Source organism: Ovis aries, chromosome X (genome assembly GCF_016772045.2).
Source record: "Ovis aries strain OAR_USU_Benz2616 breed Rambouillet chromosome X, ARS-UI_Ramb_v3.0, whole genome shotgun sequence".
NCBI lineage: Eukaryota > Metazoa > Chordata > Mammalia > Artiodactyla > Bovidae > Ovis > Ovis aries.
Genome location: NC_056080.1, coordinates 50,760,886 through 50,785,873, shown reverse-complemented (window position 1 = coordinate 50,785,873; position 24,988 = coordinate 50,760,886).

The window sequence follows — 24,988 nt, the reverse complement described above, 5'->3', positions numbered from 1 at the left end:
TATGTGGATGACCTCATGCTGGCTGCTACTACCAAGGAGGTATGCCTAGAGGCCACAGGCGACCTCTTTCAGACTTTGGGGACATTGGGGTACCGGGCAAGTGCAAAGAAGGCCCAAATTGCTAAACAGGAAGTTGTTTACTTGGGGTACAAAATAAAACAGGGGCAAAGATGGTTGACTCAGGCTATGAAAGAGACTATTTTACAGATCCCCGAGCCAACGACTCCTCGGCAAGTGAGGGAGTTCTTAGGGACTGTTGGGTATTGCAAGCTATGGATCCTGGGGTTTGCTGAAAAGGCCCGGCCTCTATATGAAGGAAGTAGAGAAAATAAGAACTGAACTTGGACTGAGCCAATGAGGCGGGCGTTTCAGGAACTCCAGCGGGGTCCCTGACCCCGCTAAGCCATTTCAACTGTTTGTGGATGAAAAGCAGGGAGTGGGAAAGGGAGTCCTGACACAGCAATGGGGACCTTGGAGGCGGCCTGTGGCATACCTCTCTAAACGGCTGGACCCGGTAGCTGCTAGATGGCCGCCCTGTTTCTGTATCATTGCGGCCGCTGCTCTCCTTGTCCATGATGCCGACAAGTTAACGTGTGGACAACAGCTCCTGGTCTACACTTCCCATGCCATTGAAGGGATTCTCAAGCAGCCCTCAGAGACTGTAAAACCCCCATATTGACTGTGGGATTGCCACCCCCGGGAATGGGAACCCTGCCCCCGACCCCCAAGTATTCCTCTCCCGATCTAAGCTAGATTCAAGAGAATGCCAACTGTCCGGAGGGCAAAAACGGATGGTATCAAGACCAAAATGACAACTTGTTGCTTCCGGCTAACTTGGGTCGACACCTTTGCACGCATCTACATCTGACCACCCATCTGGGAGAGAAAAAGACTCTAGCACTCTTACAGACAGCGCATCTGCGGTTTCCCCGACAAAAGGCAACTATACAAGACATAGTCTGTGCCTGTAAGGCATGCCAGATGATGAGACCAGGAAAAAGACAGCACACGGGTATAAGGTACCAAGGGGAAAGGCCGGGACAGCATTGGGAGATAGATTTTACAGAGGTAAGGCCAGGCAAGTATGGCTATCGTTACCTGTTAGTTTTGGTTGATACATTTTCTGGGTGGGTAGAAGCTTACCCCACTAAAAAGGAGATAGCAATAATAGTGGCTAAGAAGCTCCTAGAAGAGATAATACCTAGGTTTGGGCTGCCGGCATCTATTAGCTCTGATAATGGACCTGCATTTGTGAGCAAAATTGTTAAAGGACTGGTCTCAGCCCTGGGGACCAAATGGAAGCTACATTGCGAGTACAGTCCCCAGAGCTCAGGACAGGTAGAAAGAATGAATCGGACCCTAAAAGAAACTTTAACAAAGCTGGCAATAGAGACTGGCGGGGACTGGGTAACCCTCCTTCCCTTTGCGCTTTTTTGGGCATGCAATACCCCCTATAAACTAGGTTTGACTCCCTTTGAAATTGTATATGGAAGTCCACCCCCCATTTGTTCAGTGTTTGAGGGAAAGACTAAACCATCTCTCTCACTATGCACGTTCCAACAAGAGATGCTGGCTTTAAGTAAAGTGCATAAACATATCTGGTCACTGATACGAGAAGTTCATGAGGGCCAGAGTAAAGGAACAATCCCGTCCCATGATATGGCCCCGGGAGATTGGGTCTGGGTTAAGAGACACCAGTCAAAAACCTTAGAGCCAAGATGGAAGGGGCCCTATGTTGTTCTCCTTACCACCCCCACTGCCCTAAAGGTGGACAGAATTGGACCCTGGGTACACTGAAACCTCGTGCATCGTGCCACCCCAGAGGAACAAGAAAAGGCCCAAAAAGAATGGAAGGTGACGCCGCATCCCACCAAGCCCTTAAAAATGAAGCTCGTCCACCAGCTGGCCCCAGACAAATCCCCTGGACTCTCCTGTTGGTGGCCCTCCTTCTCCACTCCGGAACTGCTGGTGCTAACCCACATCAACCTCCTAAGATCACCTGGACGCTTCGTAATGGACTAACCCATGAGGTACTCAATTCGACTACTGGAATCCCCCCAATACTTGGTGGCCAGATTTATTCTTCAACCTTGGACCTTGGTAAAAAGAACATATCAGTACAGTTCAAGTGAAGATGCTGAGACAACAATATCAGGCAATGTCTCAGAATGAAGAGGAGGATTCCTCTCCATGATCAAAGGACAGGGGGGAATGTTGGGACCTAACAAACGCCATGATAGGCTTCAGGGACTAAGGTAGGACTCACGGGAAAGGCTGAGTCATTGCCCAGTGTGGTCATCCCTGCGGATGCCAGGACTTGTCTAATCAGCATACTCCCGTAACCTGGTTTGAGTTTATCAGGACGTAAAAGACATCCCCCTGCAGCCAATAGCCAATTAGTAAATACCAGGAAACCCCTGCAGCCAATAAAGATTAGCCAATTAGTAAATACTAGGAAACCCCTGCAGCCAATCAGCCCTTGCCAACTCTCTGTTCTAAAACTTATAAATACTGCTGTAAATCTGGGCTCGGGGCTCCTTGCTCCACTCCACTGCATTGGATGTGGCAGGAGCCCTAGCTTGAGCTAGAAATAAAACCCCTTCATGCTTTTGCGTTGCTGTGGACGTCTTATTCTCTCAGTTTTGGGGACTCAGACTCTGGGCATAACAATATTAAGAAGAGGTGGCTAGAATACACAGAAGAACTATACAAAAATGATCTTCATGACCCAGATAACCACGACAGTGTGGTCACTCACCTAGAGCCAGATATTCTGGAATGCAGAGTCTAGTGGGCCTTAGGAAGCATCACTATAAGGAAAGCTAGTGGAGATGATGAAATTCCAGCTGAACTATTTCTAACACTAAAAGATGATGCTATTAAAGTGCTGCACTCAATATGCCAGCAAATTTGGAAAACTCAGCAGTGGCCGCTCAAACTACTGCACAATTGCACTCATCTCACACTCTAGTAAAATAATGCTCAAAATTCTCCAAGCGAGTCTTCAACACTATGTGAACTGTAAACTCCCGGGTGTTCAAGCTGGATTTAGAAAAGGCAGAGGAACCAGAGATCAAATTGCCAACATCTGCTGGATCACTGAAAAGGCAAGAGAATTCCAGAAAAAATATCTACTTCTGCTTTATTGACTACACCAAATCCTTTGACTCTGTGGATCACAACAAACTGTGGAAAATTCTTAAATAGATGGGACTACCAGACCACCTTACCTGCCTCCTGAGAAATCTGTATGCAGGTCAAGAAGTAACAGAACTGGATGGGGAACAGTAGACTGGTTCCAAAGAGGGAAATGAGTCCATCAAGGTTCTTTATCATCACCCTGCTAATTTAACTTATACGCAGAGTATCATGCCAAATGCTGGGCTGGATGAAGCACAGGCTGGAATCAAGACTACCAGGAGAAATATCAATAACCTCAGATCAAGCAGATGATGCCACCTTTATGGCAGAAAGCAAAGAAGAACTGAAGAGCCTCTTGATGAACGTGAAAGAGGAAAGTGAAAAAGTTGGCTTAAAACTCAACATTCAGAAAACTAGCATCATGACATCTAGTCCCGTCACTTCATGGCAATTTGATGGAGAAACAATGGAAACAATGAGAGACTTTATCCTCTTGGGCTCCAAAATCACTGCAGATGGTGACTACAGCCATGAAATTACAAGAGGCTAGTTTCTTGAAGAAAAGCTATGACCAAACTAGACAGCATATGAAAAAGCAGAGATATTACTTTGCCAACAAAGGTCCATCTAGTCAAAGCTGTGATCTCTCCAGTAGTCATGTATGGATGTGAGACTTGGACTATAAAGAAAGCTGAGTACTGAAGAATTGATGCTTCTGAACTGTGGTGTTGGAGAAGACTCTTGAGAGTCCCTTGGACTGCAAGGAGATCAAACCAGTCAATCCTAAAGGAAATCAGTCCTGAATATTCATTGGAAGGACTGATGCTGAGGCTGAAGCAGCAATACTTTGGCTACCTGATGCGAAGTGTTGACTCAGTTGAAAAGTCCCTGACGCTGGGGAAGATTGAGGGCAGGAGGAGAAGGGGGTGACAGAAGATGAAGTGGTTGGATGGAATCACTGCCTCAATGGACATGGGTTTGAGCAAACTCTGGGATGTAGTGAAGGATGGGGAAGCCTGGCATGGTGCAGTCCATGAGGTTGGACATGACTGAGCTACTGAACAACAACAACGTGAAATGTTTCAACCCCTGATAGCTCAGCTGGTAAAGAATCTGCCTGCAATGCAGGACACCCTGGCTCAATGCTGGGTCGAGAAGATCTGCTGGAGAAGGGATAGACTACCCACTCCAGTATTCTTGGGCTTCCATTATGGCTCACGTGGTAAAGAATCTGCCTGCAATGCAGAGACTGGGGTTTGATCCCTGGGTTGGGAAGATGCACTGGAGAAGGGAAAGGCTACCCACTCCAGTATTCTGGCCTGGAGAATTCCATGTACTGTATAGACCATGGGGTCGCAAAGAGTCAGACATGACTGAGCGACTTTCACTTTCAGCAGGTGTAGTAGTTGTTTTTCCCCCTTTCTTATTCTCACTTGTCAAGTTTTCTATTTCAAAAAACAAAAGGAAGTTTTCCACACACTCCCTGCCTGCCCCCAGCTCCCAAAGCACTTCCCAGGTGGCACCGTGCCTGCCAATGTAGGAGACAAAAGGACATGGGTTAGACCCCTGGATTGAGAAGATTCTCAGGGAGAGGAAATGGGAACCCACTCCTGTATTCTTGCCTGGAAAATCCCATGGACAGAAGAGCCCAGCAGGCTGAAGACCACAATGTCACAGAGAGTCACACAGGACTGATCACCCATGCACCCACCCCCAACATTCAGGTGACTTGCTCCCAGTGTGTTCAATGCACTCCTGCCTGACACACAACTGCAGGAAGATTTCAATTACTTTTGCGAAGGAGAGGCTAACAGGCATTCATTTACATTTTGGAATAACAGGAAATGCTGGGAAAAGATAGAATGGCCTTGTCGTTTTCCCCTTGGGGTGTGACCTCCAGTTCCCCTGCCCTTCTCAGGTTGGAAGGCTTCCCCAGACTTCAGGGCACCAGACAGCTGAGCCAAGGGGCCTCACCAGAGAGCAGGGCTCAGAAGCAGAGGCAGGTTTGGGGAAAGCAGACATGTCCATGACAAGGAAGGTTTCCCAGGGCTGGGTGTACAGAGGTGTTCCTAGCTGACAGCTTTGCTGTGGAGGTGATGATGTTCTGCAGGCTTGGGAACAAGTTAAGATGGAGCGAGGGGCAGCTTTATGTCACACAGAGGATATATTAGGAAACAGCAGGATGTCCCTGCTGCATTTTGTCAGAGTCACAGAAAAAACTCGTCCTCCGCAATGGCATTTCCACCACAGTGACTGAGGGAGATCTTCAAAAGAGTAGCAAGAAACTGGCCCCCACGGAGGGCCTCAAGGAAGGCAACCCCATACCTCAACGGTCTAGACAAGGAAGCCTGGTTGATGGAAGCAGCAGTGGACGAGTTCACAGTCAATTCAGATCAATCAACCTCTCACTTTCTTTCTAGACAGCTGTCAGATGGAGACATCAGGAGGTCACAAACGCCTCATGTCTGAAGCCTGGCAAGTGACAAAGTATCTCATTTGAGACATAAATGCCCAAGTGGCTCAGGGTTTCAATCCCTGCAGCACAGAACCAAAGACAGAGCAACCTCCCTCTGGGACCCTGGTCTCCCGCCAGCTGTGCAGCATCAGAGCCTGGATCCAGACTCACAAATACCCCCAGGGACCTCACACTATGGGTCACAAACCCCAAATTTCAATGATACTCTCAGCCAGATACGGACCAAGGAAACGGCAGCTAGCAGACCTCACTGCGCTGGACACCCAACATCAAACAATCCACCAAACTGAAACTCCTGGAGACTCGATAAGTGAGGTAAGACACACGAAATGAGCTGAGATGAAATTTTAATACAGGCCAATATGCATTTTAGCAACTTCATAAGCTGCCAAGGGGAAACCCTGGACACAGAAGTTGCAATCACACAGCTCACACCACAGGACACCATCATACCAACTGCACAGAGCACTGGTATGGTGAACGCATACAGCTCTTTCACAATGTTCCATGCAGCCACCACAAAGAGACCTAAGACCATGGAACCCCACATCCTACAAACCCCAAAGTTCACAGCCCAAGACATAGGAAACCCCTCAAGGTTTCAGCACCCTCAATCCCTGGCTCACAGACTTATCTCCAGGTCAGAGATGGCACACTCAGGGTGCAGAGCCACCAAAGGGTCAGATACCTCCCATGCTTTGTCAAATACACTTTGTGATGTCACAACATAGGCATATGGACACCTAGGGTATTCAAGTCCCCTGAAATCCCTATGTGGATCATTCCTAGTTGTGGACTTGAACCTCTTCTAGGGAACTGGACATAAGGAGTCCAGCCTCTTGCCTAGACTTCCCACCCTACAAATGGTGCCAAGATGCCAGTAAAAGCACATTCACTCCCTTGCTCCACTGAGGCCAGTGTAAACTGGTAAAACACCTTTGCAGGGGTCTGTGGAAGCACCCATTAGAATTTGCATTCCATCGTGCCCTCACCCTCAGCAGCATTTGCCTTCACGAAAGAGGGACAAGTGTCAGTCCTATTCTGTGATGCCTCCTTTGCCGGGGTCCAGCCCCGGTGGATCCAGGGTGATTCGAAGGTGGGGACGGAGTCGGAGTCTTTGGAAAAATACATATTTAATCACAGATAGAGAGAGATTAGAAATGGATAGTGTAGTAGGAAGATTAGTGGAGAAAAGGAGGCTGAATAACTTGGACTACGTGGAATAGCATCCATGCTCCAGATGGGAATTCAGCCAGAAAAACGGGAGCAAGAAAGAAGCGACATGGGGGAATCAGTCTTTCCGGAAACTGATCCGATTTCTTTATTTTGGGGTTTGCTTATATACCTTTTGTTACACATAGGGATGAATACAGAGTCACGTGGGGGTCAGCAGTCCTGACCTTTGTCAAAATCAGGTGCTTCACATAAATGTATATTAAAAAAAGGTCTTAGGGATATTACATCATCTTCTGGCCATGAGTGAGACCTGCTTACATTTTATGATCCTTTCTTTCTGATAACCAAAAAAACTTATTTCTTCCAAGGGTGTTTTTTCTTAAACCAGGCACCACCCTCCAAATAAAGTTACATTCCTATAGGGTGAGGGTGTAGTGAGTTACAATCAAGAAAGGAATTTATTGAACCCAAGGTTAACATGATTAGTCTTAAAGGTTAATACTTATTTCTCCTATATGCTTAAAGGTTAATACTTATTTCTTCCTATAAGCTAGTTATATTCATTATAAGGGTAGGGAACATGGAGATTTAGCAGCAAACATCAGCCCAACAAATTAAAATCCTTTCACCAATGCTCCCCTTAAGATCTATTTAGTCTTAAGATATGATAAAGTTACATTCTTACACAGCAAGGACACAGTGATATATAAGTACAGTGATCTATTACAAAAGAGAAAATCCATTAACTCAAAAAGTCTAGTATTGCTAACATCAAAAACTACCATATTTCCTTTGCTATATTCCAAATACATTGATTAATATATTCCCAGGTGCCTAAGGATATAGAGGCCTGGTGGCGATCATTGACTCAACAAGAAGAAAAAGTCCTATGCTAATTAAGACTCTCAAAATACTCCAAAACTCTCTGTGCTGTTTATGGTTGAGAGGTAGTAAACAATCATGTGCCTAGTGGCGGCAGTAAGGATAATCCTGTCACACAAGCTAGTCTGTCAGCAGAGAGGTTTGACCTGAGACATCCTTGTCCCACCCAGAGCAGGGAATTAGTAGCAATTATTGACACAACAAATGAAGAGACCCTTCACCAATATAATTCCTAACCAACTATACTAATAATTTTAACTCCCCAAAAGAATTTGCCTTTAGTAAGTCTAAAACATCTCGTGCCTCTCAGGTTGGGAGGCTGCAAGCAATCACATGTGGCCGGACAAACCTATACAGGTGGGCTAGATAACCTTCAGAGGAGTCCGTAAGCTGAAACACTCTTGTCCCGCCCAAGAATTTTTATTGCCTTGGAGCTGCACGTTTACTCCTTCTCCGAGAGAAACGGTTATGGGGGAGAGCCCCCGTAAAGTCAGAGGTGTAGGTGAGAGCATAAAACAGACTCTGGTTTTGGGGTTAGATGCTTGGGAACAGGGGGTTTCCTGAGGCTTGATCACGCCTTTGCGTATGCCAAGCCTCCTTCCTCATGACCTTTGCCATGGGCGGAATTCCTCACGCTGGCCCCCGGCACTCCTTGGGGTTTAGAACAGCATTAGGCACATGCACATAGTAGGCACTCTATAGAGATGTCTGTTTAGCCAAGGAAGTCTTTGACCCAGCAGTCTCACTGCTGTGAATGTGCCTTAGGGAAATATTCCCACATGCTCAGAGATGTGTGTACAATGACACCAATTTTCTAGGGTAAATTCTAGCGCCCACTGATAGTCAGCAACCATTTGTTTCAATTTTCATTAATTTCTTTCAACTGTGTTTTGTCATTTTCAGTGTACAAATCTTACACCTCCTTGGTTAAATTAACTCCTAAGTATATTGTTATTTTTATTCTATTATAACTGGAATTTTCTTACTTATTAGGAATATTCACCACTAGTATAGAAATACAGTTGAATTTTGTATATTGAAGCTGGTGTTGATTTCACAGGTGTGTACACAGCTGTTTACATGTCAAACATACCACAATAAAGTGGTTCAAAAAAACAGAAATGAAAACAAAATAAAGGCATTCCCAAATTACAAAAACAAAACAAAACAAAACACCTCAGGGAATGTGTTGGTAGAACTGGCTTACAAGAAAAAAACTAAAGGAAGTTCTTCAGGCTGCAATAAGTGAATTCAGATGTTAATTAGAATCCATGTGAAAAAACAAAGAGCACAGGTAAAGGTAATTATGTAAACAAAAATACTTTATGAGTTCATTTTCACGCCTTTCTTCCTGCATTTAAAAAGATTTAGGAGAATGGCATTGAAACACGTATAATATCATATAAGAAATGAATTGCCAGTCTAGGTTCAGTGCAGGATACAGGATGCTTGGGGCTGGTGCACTGGGATGACCCAGAGAGATGGTATGGGGAAGGAGGTGGGAGGGGGGTTCACGAATGGGAACACGTGTACACCCTTGGTGGATTCATGTTGATGTATGGCAAAACCAATACAGTATTGTAAAGTAAAATAAAAATAAATAAATAAAAAAAGCAACTGTCTAAAACAATATCACATAAATTATTGTGAATGTGGTGGTTGCTCAGTCGTGTCTGACTCGTGGCAACCACGTTACTGTAGCCCGCCTCTGTAGGCTCCTCTGTCCATGGGATTCTGGGATTCTCCAGGTAAGAATACCGGAGTGGTTAGCCACTCCCTTCTCCAGGGGATCTTCCTGACTGAGGGATTGAACTCGAGTCTCCTGCATTGCAGGCAGATTCTTTACTGTTTAAGCCACCAGAAAAGCCCAATTATTGTTGGGTCAATAACATATGCAATGTAATATATTTGCAGTAACAGCACAAAGGAGGTGGTTGGGAACAAAGTTGTATTAGGTAAGGAAACAAGCCAGGATGGTGTCAAATCCACACGAACATATACAAAGTATCAGAAATCATGACAAAGAAGGTTAATAGAACAGACGTTGTAAATATATCCCTGATATTCTGCCTTGTATCAGCTTTTCATAGACATAACATTATAGTAATATAATAATGATGAGTGTATTAATGGGATGTACTCTTTACAGATCTGCTATTTGTGACAATGTGAGGAAAAGATAAAAATTGGAATAGAGCAATGTAGGGGTAAGGTTTCTATATCTCATTCAGTTCAGTTCACTCACTCAGTCGTGTCTGACTCTTTGCGACCCCATAAATTGCAGCACGCCAGGCCTCCCTGTCCATCACCATCTCCCGGAGTTCACTCAGACTCACGTCCATCGAGTTGGTGATGCCATCCAGACATCTCATCCTCAGTGGTCCCCTTCTCCTCCTGCCCCCAATCCCTCCCAGCATCAGTCTTTTCCAATGAGTCAACTCTTCACATGAGGTGGCCAAAGTACTGGAGCTTCAGCTTTAGCATCATTCCTTCCAAAGAAATCCCAGGGCTGATCTCCTTCAGAATGGACTGGTTGGATCTCCTTGCAGTCCAAGGGACTCTCAAGAGTCTTCTCCAACACCACAGTTCAAAAGCATCAATTCTTGGGCGCTCAGCCTTCTCCACAGTCCAACTCTCACATCCATACATAACCACAGGTAAAACCATAGCCTTGACTAGACAGACCTTAGTTGGCAATGTCATGTCTCTGCTTTTGAATATACTATCTAAGTTGGTCATAACTTTTCTTCCAAGGAGTAAGCATCTTTTAATTTCATGGCTGCAGTCACCATCTGCAGTGATTTTGGAGCCCACCCGCCCCCCCCCCCCAAATAAAGTCTGACACTGTTTCCACTGTTTCCCATCTATTTCCCATGAAGGGATGGGACCGGATGCCATGATTTTCGTTTTCTGAATGTTGAGCTTTAAGCCAACTTTTTCGCTCTCCTCTTTCACTTTCATCAAGAGGCTTTTTAGCTCCTCTTCACTTTGTGCCACAAGGGTGGTGTCATCTGCATATCTGAGGTTATTGATATTTCTCCCGGCAATCTGGATTCCAGCTTGTGTTTCTTCCAGTCCAGCGTTTCTCATGATGTGCTCTGCATATAAGTTAAATAAGCAGGGTGACAATATACAGCCTTTTCCTATTTGGAACCAGTCTGTTGTTCCATGTCCAGTTCTAACTGTTGCTTCCTGACCTGCATACAGATTTCTCAAGAGGCAGGTCAGGTGGTCTGGTATTCGCATCTCTCTCAGAATTTTCCACAGTTTATGGTGATCCACACAGTCAAAGGCTTTGGCATAGTCAATAAAGCAGAAATAGATGTTTTTCTGGAACTCTATTGCTTTTTCCATGATCCAGCATATGTTTGCAATTTGATCTCTGGTTCCTCTGCCTTTTCTAAAACCAGCTTGAACATCAGGGAGTTCACGGTTCATATATTTCTGAAGCCTGGCTTGGAGAATTTTGAGCATTACTTTACTAGCGTGTGAGATGAGTGCAATTGTGTGGTACTTTGAGCATTCTTTGGCATTGCCTTTCTTTGGGATTGGAATGAAAACTGACCTTTTCCAGTCCTGTGGCCACTACTGAGTTTTCCAAATTTGCTGATATATTGAGTGCAGCACTTTCACAGCATCATCTTTCAGGATTTGAAATAGCTCCACTGGAGTTCCATCACCTCCACTAGCTTTGCTCATAATGATGCTTTCTAAGGCCCACTTGACTTCACTTTCCAAGATGTCTGGCTCTAAATTAGTGATCACATCATCATGATTATCTGGGTCGTGAAGATCTTTTTTGTACAGTTCTGTGTATTCTTGCCACCTCTTCTTAATATCTTCTGCTTCTGTTAGGTCCATACCATTTCTATCCTTTATCAAGCCCATCTTTGCATGAAATGTTCCCTTGGTATCTCTAATTTTCTTGAAGAGATCTCTAGTCTTTCCCATTCTGTTCTTTTCCTCTATTTCTTTGCATTGATCACTGAAGAAGGCTTTCTTATCTCTTCTTGCTATTCTTTGGAACTCTGCATTCAGACGCTTATATCTTTCCTTTTCTCCCTTGCTTTTCGCTTCTCTTCTTTTCACAGCTATTTGTAAGGCCTCCCCAGACAGCCATTTTGCTTTTTTGCATTTCTTTTCCATGGGGATGGTCTTGATCCCTGTCTTCGCTTTACATTTCTGCCCTGGGCCTCAGTTTTCCCATCCTAGAATACACAGAAGAACTATACAAAAAGAAGATTTTAATGACCCAGATAACCATGATCACTTACCTGGAGTCAGACATCCTGGAGTGTGAAGTCAAGTGGGCCTTAGGAAGCATCACTACAAACAAAGTCAGTGGGGTAGCTTCTTCACCGACTTGATGGACATGAGTTTGAGCAACCTCTGGGAGTTGGTGATCGACAGGGAGCCCTGCTGTGCTGCATGCCACGGAGTCACAAAGAGTCAGACACGACTTAGCGACTGAACTGGACTGAAGTTGTTTATGGTAGCCTATAGCTAAGGAAATAACTTAAACATAGTGGAAAAATCAGTAGAGAATTTAAGATGCTACACTAGAAAATACCCATTTAATGCAAAAGAAAGCAGTAACATGAGGACCATAGAACAAAATGACATGAGACAGAAAAATATATTGGTAGATGTAAGTCTGTATCAACATTAAATGTGAATAGATAAAACAATATGACCACAAGGCAGACATTGAGAGACCAGTTTAAAAATAAAAACAAGATCAGTAAAATAAAATATATATATATATATAAATAAAATTAAATATTAAAAAAACACATAAAAAGAAGATCCAACTGTATGTTGTCTACAGAGGACACAGTTTAGAGTCTAAGATATGTAAATTACTATGTACGTGTGTGTGTGTGTGTGTGTGTGTGTGTGTGTGTTCAGTTGCTCAGTTGTATTCAACTCTTTGGGGCCCCATGGACTGTACCTGCCAGGACCCCTGTCCATGGAATTTTCCAGATAAGAATACTGGAGCGGGTTGCCATTTCCTACTCCAGGGGATTTTTCAGACCCAGAGATCCTACCTGAGTCTCCTGCATTGGCAGGTGGGTTCTTACCACTAGCGCCACCTGGGAAGCCTTATATGACCCAGCAATTCTACTCCTAGACAATTTTACCCAAGAGAAATGAAAACATGCTCACACAATGCCCTGTACTCAAATATTCCTAATAACCACATGCAGAAACAACCCAACTATTCAATAACTGGTATACAGATGAAAGAAAAGCAAAAGAGTAAGAAAAAAAGAGTATACCTGTACAAAGGAATACTGCACGGTAATAATAATAATAATAATAATAATAATAAAAGAGCTACTAATGCATACAACAGCAAGGATGTGTCTCAACTGTGCATAAACTGTGAGAAATGAGACACAGAAGGCTACATATTATATGATTTCATGTCAATGGATTTCTGGAAAAGGCACAACTATTCACATAGAAATGTATCTGTGGTTGCCAGTGTATAGGAGTGGAGGAAGGAGTCTGATGGCAAATACCCCAAGGGAGCATTTTCGAATGATGGGCCATTTTTTACATCTTTATTGTGGTAGCATTTACACCACTGTATACATTTGTCAAAACTCTAGAAACTGTAATGCTTTAAAGTGTTGGCTTTTATTGTACACAAATTATACCTCAATACTTTTTTTGAAAGGAAAAGGAATATTTAAGTATTTAAATATTGGTTATTGTATCCATCTAGACCATGAGCTCAAAAACATAAAAATCGTATTTTGGAATTCTTCCCAGACCTGGCCAACTTCTAGGATTCCCCATGACAGTTTTGTACTCTTATGACAGAACACACAAACTTGGTCTTAACCATGTGTACGATTCCGTCTCCCTCACCTCAAGTCCAAATTCTTGCTGAGTTCTGTCCATCTTCATAAATGTCTAATGTATCTACTTTTACCCATGTCCACCACATCTGCTCTGGTCCAAAGCCTCCCACCATTTAATTCTCAACACCCCTCCTAACTGGTCTCTTACCTCCACTCAAGATGTCTATCTCCCTCTTCCTGCCCTCTCCCTCCTTCTCTTACAGTTTCAGAAATTTCTGTGTCTTTCTAGATAATGCTACTCTCCTACACAAGGACTTCAAGGCATGGTTTATCCCCTGTCCACCTTGCTAGCAACAACGAAAGTATAGCTTCCTTGTCTCTCTTATCAGGCTTCCTTCACACCGTCCAATTTCCTAAGCGTCTCCACTTAAATTGTCCCCAATTTCTGAAGCCTCGTGGTTAGAAAACTCCTTCAAGCTAGGCTTCAACAGTACGTGAACCAAGAACTTCCAGATACAGAGCTTAGGTTTCGAGGAGGCAGAGGAACCAAAGGTCAAATTGCCAACATTCATTAGATCGTGGAGAAAGCAAGGGGAATTCGAGAAAAACATCTAATTCTGCGTCATTGACTACGCTAAGACTGACTGCGTGGATCACAACAAACTGTAGAAAATTCTTAAACAGAGCGGAGTACCAGACTCCTCGACCTGTCTCCTGAGAAACCTGTATGCAGGTCAAGAAGCAAGTTAGAACCAAAGATGGAAGAGGGGACTGCTTTACAATTGGGGAAATGTATGACAAGGCTGTATGTTATCTGGTAACAGTGGCCTCATAATATGAGACAAAGGAATGAACTTCCTTGGGACTTCCCAGGTGGTGCTAGAGGTGAAGAACCTGCCTGCCAATGCATGAGAGAGTCAGGTCCAATCCCTGGGTCAGAAAGATCCCCTGGAGGAGGCCCTGGCAACCCACTCCAGTATTCTTACCTGGAGAATCCCAGGGACAGAAGAGCCTTGCGGACTATGGTCCATAGGATCCTAAAGAGTCAGATATGATGGAAGTGACTTAGCATGCACATGCATGAACTTACTTAATAGATATAAAGGTATTCATCTTCATTACTTTTTGAGTGAACTTTGCTCGCCAGTATTTTTCAAGAAATGTTCTCATTTTATGTAAGTAAAATTTTGGGGAGAACATTTTTCTGCTCTCTCTTTTTACACATCTTTATTGCAATAGAACTGATATACAGCAAATGGTATATATTTAATGTGTGCAATTTGACGAGTTTGGACATATGCAAACAGTGATACTATTATCACCACAATCAAAGTAATAGACATATCCAACACCTCCTAAGCTTTCCTTGTGTCCCTTTAGTTTTGTTTTATGTTAGACTGTGTGTGTGTGTAGTGAGAACACAATATTAGATTAACTCTCAACAAGTGTTGGGGCTACCCAGGTGGCTCAGTGGGAAAGTATTCACCTGACAGTGTAGGTGATGCAGGAAATGGGGGTTTGATCCCTGGATCAGCAAGATCCCCTGGAGGAGGAAATGGCAATCCATTCCAGTATTCTTGCCTGGAGAATGCCATGGACAGAGGAGCCTGGAAGTCATGACTCAAGAGAGCTGGCACACACTTGGCCTGTATGCATAAGCACGTATAAGGTGCCATTGCACTTCCTCCTCACTAGGACCCTTGAAGAAAACCCTTTCACCCCTGCAGGACTCTGAGACCAGATGCTCCTCTCGGAGACCCTCTCCTTCTCCTTCCAGCCCCACAGGAACTGCCCTGGACTGCTGGTCTGGGTCTGAATTTTATCTGGATTCTGAACAGATTTTTCAGTTCGGCCCTCACAGGGACTTTATGACAGACCTGTGTGTGGGCAGGAGACAGGTGTCCTGCAGAATGCAGGGAGCAGGCAGGGTCTTGAGGGGATCTTCTGAGGTAGCATGGGTGCTGGGTGAGAGGACCCAAATGGGGGGAGGCCCTGTGAGTAGGGCGGGGGAGGGGCTAAAGAGGCCCCGAGGTGGGAGGGAAGGCCTGGGGAAGGGGAGGGGAGAGGTGGGAATTTGGGGAGAGAGAGGAATTGAGGCAGCTGTCCCCAGGAGACAGACTCTGGAAAATGACAGAGGTGATTAGAGGGATGTAAGGGAATTGTCATAGGCACAGTGAAGGGAAACCCTCTCCTCTCTCCAGAATTCAGTAGTTCAGAGTGGGTGCTGCGATAGAGAGGACCAGGTCCCTGGAGCTTCTTCTGTGGATCTGGCATTCACTTTGAACCTCCCATGGGGCAGGATACAAAGTTACCATGACCAGAGTTGACCAGGGTGCGGTTAGGGCCATTCTCAAGACCCAGACATGGGAAATCAATTTCAGAACCCCTCAGCTCTAAGGCACACCACGCCCCTGGAATGAACCTGCCTTCCTCAGGATGACATGCTGGTGACTGCGGGCTGCAGGAATTGCAAGACTGGAGGCCTTTCTCCCTTGATGTTGACGAGACTCACTGCAAATGCCCACTCAGTAGCCCAGAGGCAAAGATGTGGGGCCTCTGTGTCCCAGGTTGCAGACTGTAGGCTCTGGGGGAGGGGTGTGAAGCCTCTGAGGTAAATGGGAGCTGTTAGCCAGAGTAGCGGCCACTTAAAGAAAACCATACAACAGAAGAGTTGTGAGTTTAAGTTGGATTTGGGGCCTCCTGGGGACTATAGCCCGGGACACAGCTCCTCCATTAGCTCTGAGACCACTGCTCTGAGGAGGTAGCAGTGAAGACAATATGATTTCCCTAGGAAATACATGAAGTCTAGCATGAATGCTGGCAAATGATTACTGTGAAACACAGAGATCAGATATCACAAGTTAATCATTTTCATGATTTGCCTGTGGGGCAAGAATCCGGGGTCACTGAACCTTTTCCTGAGGTAGCTGTGTGACTAAATAAGGGCCAGTTTGTCCAAAGCACAGTGTGCCTCTTCCTGTTTTTTCTCCCAGAATTCCTTCAGAATGCAGTGTCATGCAGGAACCAGAGATGGTTACAAGTTAACCCTGTAGAACTGGCTGTGAGCAAGGCTGTTTCTGTTAGGGATCCTAATTCATCCGAGGCCACAGTTGGCATTTCTGAGCTGAAGTGAATCTGTGTCTTCAGGTGTGACCTATTAGAGCTGTTTGGGGTTGGTGTCCAGGATGAGCAGTCTGAACTGTTTGCACATCTCTGTCCCAGGGCATGAAATCTCAGAACTATTTGGGGGGCCTTTGTCCAGAGGGTTCGGCCTCTCAGCTGTTCATGTATCTGCACATGAGAATAGCCTTAAGAGGAAGCTTGGATGGTCCCCACTGTCATGGGTCTTAGAAGTAGGCCTGTGATGTCACATTTGCTAAGATTTCTACCATGCCTCTGTACAGAGATAAAAGCTTGGGGCCCCAGCCTCAGAGAGGGTAATAATGCGCAGGTCACAGAAGCCCAGGTAATAAGCCTGTTAAGAACAATACTTGCTGATATGACTACCACCCTTGATAGGCGCCCTGTGACGGAAACTGTGTACACACACTCCCTCGGTCCATCCGCCCAACTCACAACAAGGAGGGCACCATCAGCAGATGGGAGCCCAAGGCCCTGTGCAGATGGAAGGTCTCAGGTCATGAGGAGGGGAGGAACTGGATGTAAGCTTGGGCTCCTAGGAGGAGGCAGGGAAGAATCAGCACAACCCTGACCAGGTAGTGGGGGAGGGGGGCGTTTGCACAGGGCCGCAAGGACCCTATGAATGACTCACTGTCAGGATATGTCTCTGTGTCTCCCCATCACACACCTAGCTTCTTACCAGGTGTATGGAATGTAATCTTCACATTCCCTGGGGACGTGGTGGGGGAAGGTACAGAGGTGAGCCTCCAAGCAGCTGGGGAGAAATCTCCCATTCACCAGTTTGCATGAGGTTCCACCACAAATGCAGAGATCCCTGCCTCTCTTTCCCCCATTAACGGAGTCATTGGCAGTGAGATTAGCAGGAGGGCAGTCTGGGCAGGATAGGTTGTGAGGGACCCTTTGTACAGTATGAGCCTCCCCAGGAATGGAGTTGTCCTTCTCTTGATGGGCAGAGGCCCCTGATGTGGATGAAGGGGGCATGATTAAGGCCCAGGCCATGGGCAACTGAGTCATTCCCTAGAGGGAAGGGCTTCTTTCCTCCTATAGAGAAAATGTACTGTACATCATCCAGGTGCAGGGCTTGGGCTAACTAAGTGAGGACAGTTTGGTGCCAGAAGTAGTCTCTCCATCCCTGTCTAATGCTCTGTCTTTGTCTTTCTCCCTGCCATCTCTGTGCCTGTTTTATCATCCCTCTTTGCGTTTGCAAGACTCATTGTGATCTCACTCACAGCAAGAGGGTCCTTGCCCTGTCTCTCCTGAGGGTATCATCGGTTGACATAAATGTTCACGGGGAGCAGTAGGAGGCATTCCCCTTGAGTGTAGGGGATTCCAGGAAAGGCATGCTCAGCTGCAGAAGGGGTGGGGAAGGGTTATTCTTCAAATAAACCAAGAGCTCCTCAACAATCATGTGCGATCTGGGCCTCGGAAAGTAGCCTGGGGACTTCTCTGACAAGAGGCCTCCTGTGGTTCAAGTCAAAATCCTCTCATTGGCCAGAAGGTCCAAGGGACCTGGCCCTCATCACTTCTGTCACCCAATCTCCTCGCTCTCCCTCCGTCATGCTGTGCCTGTCACATTGCCCTCCTCACTGTTTTCATACGCTCTACTCCCCAGTTTTTCCACTGGCCTTGCCTCTGTCTAGGATACTTTTCTCCCGGATAGGCATAACTCCTCTAGGCTTTTGCTCAAATATGAGAATCTTAGAATTTCCCTGACCACTCTTTCTAGATATCATCCTCTCACTATTTCACTATCCTGATTTAAGTTTAATCATGGCAGTTACAAACACCTGATAAATTACTTGTATTTGGGGACCACATGATCCCAACAGAATGCAAGCGTAAGGAAAAGCTTCACTTTCTCTTTCCTAACACACACCGTTGTGCTTGGCACATACTTTGGAGAGAATGAATGAATGATGGAATGAACAAACAAATTTAAATTTGTTGAGAGAGGCATAGCTGGACAGGCTGAGGATCCTGCTAGGGAACATATTCAGGGATGACAAGATGGTGACGAAGCCATGGTCTTTATCTCACCTAAGTGATGGTGTCCTTGGGTCCCCTTGGAGATGACCCCTTTCCTAACAGAATGGAAGGTCCTGCTGTCTCTTCCACATATTACTCGCAGTCAACGACAGAGGGCTTTTCCACGCCAGGCCTTCAGATCCCAGTAGGAAGCTTTACTTATCTTGCCCCTTGGGGGGCTGCGGCTGGCTTTCTCCCACGAGACCTATTCTGTATTGAACAGGAAAGCACAAAGAAGCACAATGCCCAGCATAGATAAAATGCTTTCAATGTTCTCTGTTACGACAGTGATCCCCATAGAGCTGTAACCTTCAGCTTATGAAGACTTTTTTCTGAGTCCAAAATTCCCGCCATCTGTGGGGGTTTTCACCCTAACCTTGCCCTTCTGCCCTTTGTGGATCCTCCTGGAATGGTCCACAGGCATCTACATCTGCTGTTCCCCAATCCCACCAGCAAGGGGCGCACGAGATGAAATAGTTCTGTACCACTAAGGGGTAGCGGTAAGACCACCCACTCTGAAAGGTACCATTGGGAGAGGGCATGTGACAACAGAGAGAGGGTCTCCTTACACCGCGTCGGGCATGGACCACAGTTCCCTGAGGGGGCACTTATGGCGCCACTGGGTCCATCCCCATTCGCTCCTCTTCGTCTTCCCACTGCTTTCGAATCCCAGTGGACACAGGTATTAAGCGGAAACTTTCTTCCTCTGTTTTTCAACCTCATCCCTTCGTTGGTGGGACGACTAAGGAGGGAGAGGCTGGCTGTCGGTTTGGGTATGGCGGCAGGGAAGCCTTCTGGGCAGTGATTGGCCACCGCGTGATTGCCTGCACTGTGGTCTCAGAACTGGAACTGAGGGCGAGAGGCGACTGTATACGCATGCGCCTGCGTTGGCGTGCGCGACTTTTCAGAGCATACAATTTTCCTCCGAGTTTTATTGCTTTTCCAGAAGGAGTCTAATAGCTGCCCTGGTTAGTGGCGAGGTTTGGCGCAGTCGCTGGCTGTGCATGGTGACGGCGTTTCAGTCTTGTTCAGCTCTTGCTCAGTGTGGATCGTGTTGTAACGCATGGTCATTCACACAAATGCATGCAATTCATGTCCAGGGAGACGTCCCTGAGTTTGGTGTCTCTCCCTCGAGAATAAGCTGTATCTGGCAGCTTGGGATTGTGTATTGCTACGTGTGACAACACGGGTGCTGTTTGGGTACATTTGATTTCCATGAGCCTTTGGGCGGGGTTGTGAGTGATGGTATATTTGATCTGAGTGGATTTTGTGAGCCATAGTACAAAGCCTCTAGGGTGTGTGCCTGTATACCGGGATGTGCATCTTTGGAGCTTGCTGGCTTTTCAGTCCCTGGGTGTGAGATCTCCGTGTGGGTGTCTGCACCCCAGAATGTGAGATTACTGAGCTTTTGATTCTGGGTCCGAAGTTGTGATGCCTCTGTGCTGCTTTAAGGATGGGTCAGTCTAACGGTGTAAACTATCAGCTGCTTGGGGATTTATGCACAGGTTGCAAGTTTTTCATTTGTCCGGAAACTTTATCTTAAGATTATATGATGTTCTTGAGTTATTAAAACTTCTGTCTTTCTGTTTAGGGGGTTTTTGTATTAGGTAGGTAAGTGTCCCAGTGGTTTGGGAGTCAGTCTCCATGATGGGAAGTATCTGTGCAGCTCTCATTTGTTTCTGTCTGGAAGACTTTGGTCTGTTTGAAGGGTCTTTGTCACAGTGTGTATGGTTATGGTCCCTGTTGTGTTTGAGGGTTTGAGACTCGAGTTGTGTGCTCTCTGTGCAGAGATTCAGTGAGCTCTTTTTGGGATCTTTGGGTATCTATGAGCTGTTTGGAGTCTTTGTGTGAGATATAAAACCTCTTATGTTCTTGGCTGTGAGGTCTCTGTCCGGGAACTGAAGATTTGGAAACTGGCAGATATGATTCCGAAGCCTGGAACCTGACATGTTGACTGTGTGATCTCAGTTTGTATCATAAATAATACAATGGGGCCAGTGCCCATCTTGGAGGGTACCTGTGCATGTTAGCAATGTATGTAAAGGGTCTGGCTCCAGACTGTCCTTCAGCAAATGTTTTCTGAGCACCTGCCGTAGACCTGAACACTATTGGAGGACTTTGGGACAGGACAAAACCAACCAAGTCTCTCATTTCATAGACTTGGTGGTCAGTAAATACTTAAGGATGGCAGACACTATGAAGAAAGATATTGCCTGATCAGGGGAAAAGATGTATGTAGGTATGATGTTATTATTTTATTCAAGATAATGAGGGAAAGACTCCGTGAAAGATGGCAAGTAAGCAGAGATCTGGAGGAAGTAAGGGAGCTGGCTATGGGTTTACCTAAGGGAAGAGCATTTCAGGCAGAAGGAACAATAAATGCAAGAGTCCTGGCATGGAAATCTACTTGGCATGCTCCTGAAGGTCAAGGAATCCTGTGATGCGCTGGGTTTGGCACGTAGCTCTCATTGAAAGGGGCCTGGTGCTGCTATTTCTGTTTCTCCCACAGTTTGTGGTCTTCTGCATTTCTTAGATGAAGGACTCAAGGCTCCAACATGTGCCCTGCACCTTCTCTCCTACCTATACATGAAAGTAGAGTGAAACCTTCTGGTCCATCATGAGAGACAGAGAGCTTCAGTGTACCAGCTAGAGGGATGATAGCATCCATGCTGAATGTCAGCCAAGCAGCAGACATCAGTTATAATCATGGGATTATGAGGCATGGGAATCATGCCTCATAACATTGCTCCTCTTGATGGAGGGCAGGACTTAAGAAGGAGAAAGGAACTGGGGCAAAGGAGAGAGGCAGGAAGGGGAAGCTGGAGGACAATGAGAAAGAAAACGAGTGGTTTCATCACATTGCTTGGATTTGGCCCAATTCACCTTGATGAAATGATTGGATTAGGAAATGTGGAATCTGTAACCTATTTCTTTCCTGATATTGGGAAGTTTTGTCTTTAGTTATCTTTTTCTTTTATTCTTGTGGGTGGAAACTTATGAATTCATATTGACTTTTTGAAAGAGCCAGCTTTGGGTTTTGTTGATTATCTATATATTTTTTCTAATATTTGTTCCTATCTCTATTTTCCTTATTTTGCTGACAGTTTCACTACCAAAGGGGTTTAATAAAGCCCCTGAGAGTTTCCCAAGTATAGTGAAATCTCACAGATTCTAGGGCGCTGTTGTGGCCACACTGAGTGAGATTCACTGAGTGTAGATCATGGAATCTGCACTTTTTAAAAGAATTCCTCAGTTCTGATTGACATGGAGAACTTGTCTAGGCACTACTGGAGCAGAGGCATGGTCTTATTTCGCCTACTGCCAGGCTCTGTCTCCATTGGGAGCGTGTGACAGGGGTTTCCTGCCTTCTCTGATGCACAAACCCAAGACCTCCAGTCTAGGAGACTCACTGACATGCTGTCTGCTGTTCTGAGGAGGCTCTTGTTTGTAGACCATCGTTTCTACAAAACATCCTGATGCCAGTCTTGTCAAGCCTCCATTTGAAAGATTTCTGAAGAAATCAGATTTCTATTTAGTGTGCATTTCTATGATGTAGGAGCAATTTGTATTATGTGGTAGCTGTTATTCTACATATTTTGCTGGAGCCTTTGGATCTTGCCCTTGACTGAATAAATACAGAACACCCAGAGTTTTCCACAGCGCATCCAGACCTGTGGCTCCCTTACTGCTGGGCGACACTGAACAGGTTACGTAGCACCTCTGTGCCTCATTCCTCTTTTAACCACATGGAAACACTAGCTTCGAGTAAATTTAACTACTTCATGGGGCCGTGTAGACCACTGACCATGTTAAGTCATGGGAAATTGTCAGGACAGTACGTGCCATATGGTATGTTCCAAGTCAATTCTAGCTGTTGTCATTACTGTTGGTAATATTATTGCTGTTCCACATTTCCTTGGAGATTGTTCCAGAGACACAGGGTCAAGACCACCTTTGACACACCGCATGGACCTTGCACTATCATTTCAGGCCTTTCGGGGCCTCAAGAACGGAGTGTATGAGGTATGAGGGAGGGTTTTTGTTGTTGTTTTTTAGCACAATGGGGATCCCCCTCTTCTTATGGGGATATTGTGAAGCTTAAAGGAAATATTTGGGTTTCATCATGTGCTCGTATGAAAAACTTTAGTGAATATTCTGTGTGAAGTTAGACGTCTAATGCCCTCTTCATAGGATTTGCATCATGACGGGAAAGCAAGTGGTCACTGGAGAGTTATACAACATGAGTATATACATCTTTAAAAGCATTGCCCAGGGAAATTAAAAGGCCAAGAAACCTCATCACATGGCCTTTCTTCCCATTATTTTTATCAAGTCTAATTCTCAATCAAATTGTGAAGATCTGAAACTGATGAAGATATGAAAACATGAATAGTCAGACGATCATCAGGAATGCTTCATTTCTTGTGTAGTTTTCACATTTCCAGTTTTGTTGTGTTTCTTCTTTCTTCCACTAATACTCATGTTTGTTTAATCCAAGGGTGATGATATGGATATTTTCAGAGGTAAATCCTGAGGAGATGTTCAGCTGTGTTTTGGGATGGAGAGTCTGAAGACAAGGGCACAGATCAGAGATGACACAGATCAGTTGGGATTGGGGAGGTAAAAGCATGGGGTCAGGGACAGGGGGATATGAGTACAAGCAGAAACGGAAGTGAAGAGAGACAAGAAGAAAAGCTCACCCTTCTGGATCGTGCTCAGCTCTCCATAAGTGCACAACGTACATATATGCTCCATGTGTACTCAGAAATCTTTGAGTGCTCACAGCAACACTGTACGGTGAGCAGCTTTACTGCTATCATCCCTTTCTGAAGTTGAGGAGCGGAGACACACAGACGTTAATGGGTGAATGAATTTGCAAAAAGTCACCTAGCTGGCAAGAGCTGAGTCAGATTGGTGCCCAGGCCAGAGAGAAACAGACAGGTGTGGTCTCTGACTCCCAGTCTGGATACAGTGCAGTGTCTCGTCTACTGTGGGTCAGAAGGCAGATCAACATGTCCATCCGCATGAAACCCTACAATGGATCTGCCTATGGATTGAACACAGTCTCTCCTAAGGGCATGAAAGACCGTGGGGAGTCATGTCAACATGCACACATCACAGAGAACAGTTCCTAGTGCATGTCAAGCTGTAAACATGTATTTACCATGACAGACATTAGTGGAACACCCTCATCATTCTGGAAAGTAGCATAACCATAGAAATAATATAATGATAAACAGAACAACAAATACAATATCATGAAGACATTACCTCACCCATCTCCTAATTTTCTTAAATGCAGATTTAACCTGAAAGGCAATAGACCACATACTAATTTTTTTTTTCACTTAAGTGTGACATTCTAGATAATTTCCAAATAACATTTTATTAGTATTTTAATTTGTTGTATCTTCATTGTTACATGGGCAGTTTTTCTATTATAATTGAAAGATGGACTTTCTTAAAACTCATTCTCTTCAGGTATCTTGAGGTTTCAGCATAAAAAGTTGTGTTGGTATCCCTTCCAGGTGAAAACCCAATCAGCACACTGAAGTCAGAAGTATGATTTTTGGTACAGTAGGTAGGGAGCTGTAGGGGAGGAGAGAGGTCCTGATAGAAGGTTAGCTAAGCCTGCAAGTGTTGTGAAAAAGGTCACTGACTCTATAGTCGCAAGCCAAACAACAACTCACAGGTCCCTAGGAAGACACTGGTGTTCCTTGCACAGAAGTGTCTGTGTTAAGACTTTCAGACCATTGCTCTTTTGGCTCCCATGATGCAGTGGGACAGCCTGTGACACTTATAACACAGTCCTGCTTTGACTCAGGCTGTGGATGAGAGTCACAGCCTGCCCTGCAGCACCACCCCTTTTGTGGGTGATCTGGAGCCCGTTTGTGATGTCTGGGAGTTGACAGATTCTGACGGGAAAGGAGGAAGAAAATACATAGCTCAGGGGGTGCATGCACCGTCCTTGATAGAGATGCTGGTTACCGTTACTGTTACAGTAACCAGTTGGGGATGAGAAGAGTTTGATTTGGTGGCTCAAAGAAGAAATGTGGAAGTGAATTCAATGCAAATGGAGAAAACATATTCAGTTCAGTTCAGTTCAGTCACTCAGTCGTGTCTGACTCTGTGCAACCCCATGAATCGCAGCACGCCAGGCCTCCCTGTCCATTACCATCTCCCGGGGTTCACTCAGACTCACGTCCATCGAGTCAGTGATGCCATCCAGCCATCTCATCCTCTGTCGTCCCCTTCTCCTCCTGCCCCCAATCCCTCCCAGCATCAGAGTCTTTTCCAATGAGTCAACTCTTCGCATGAGGTGACCAAAGTACTGGAC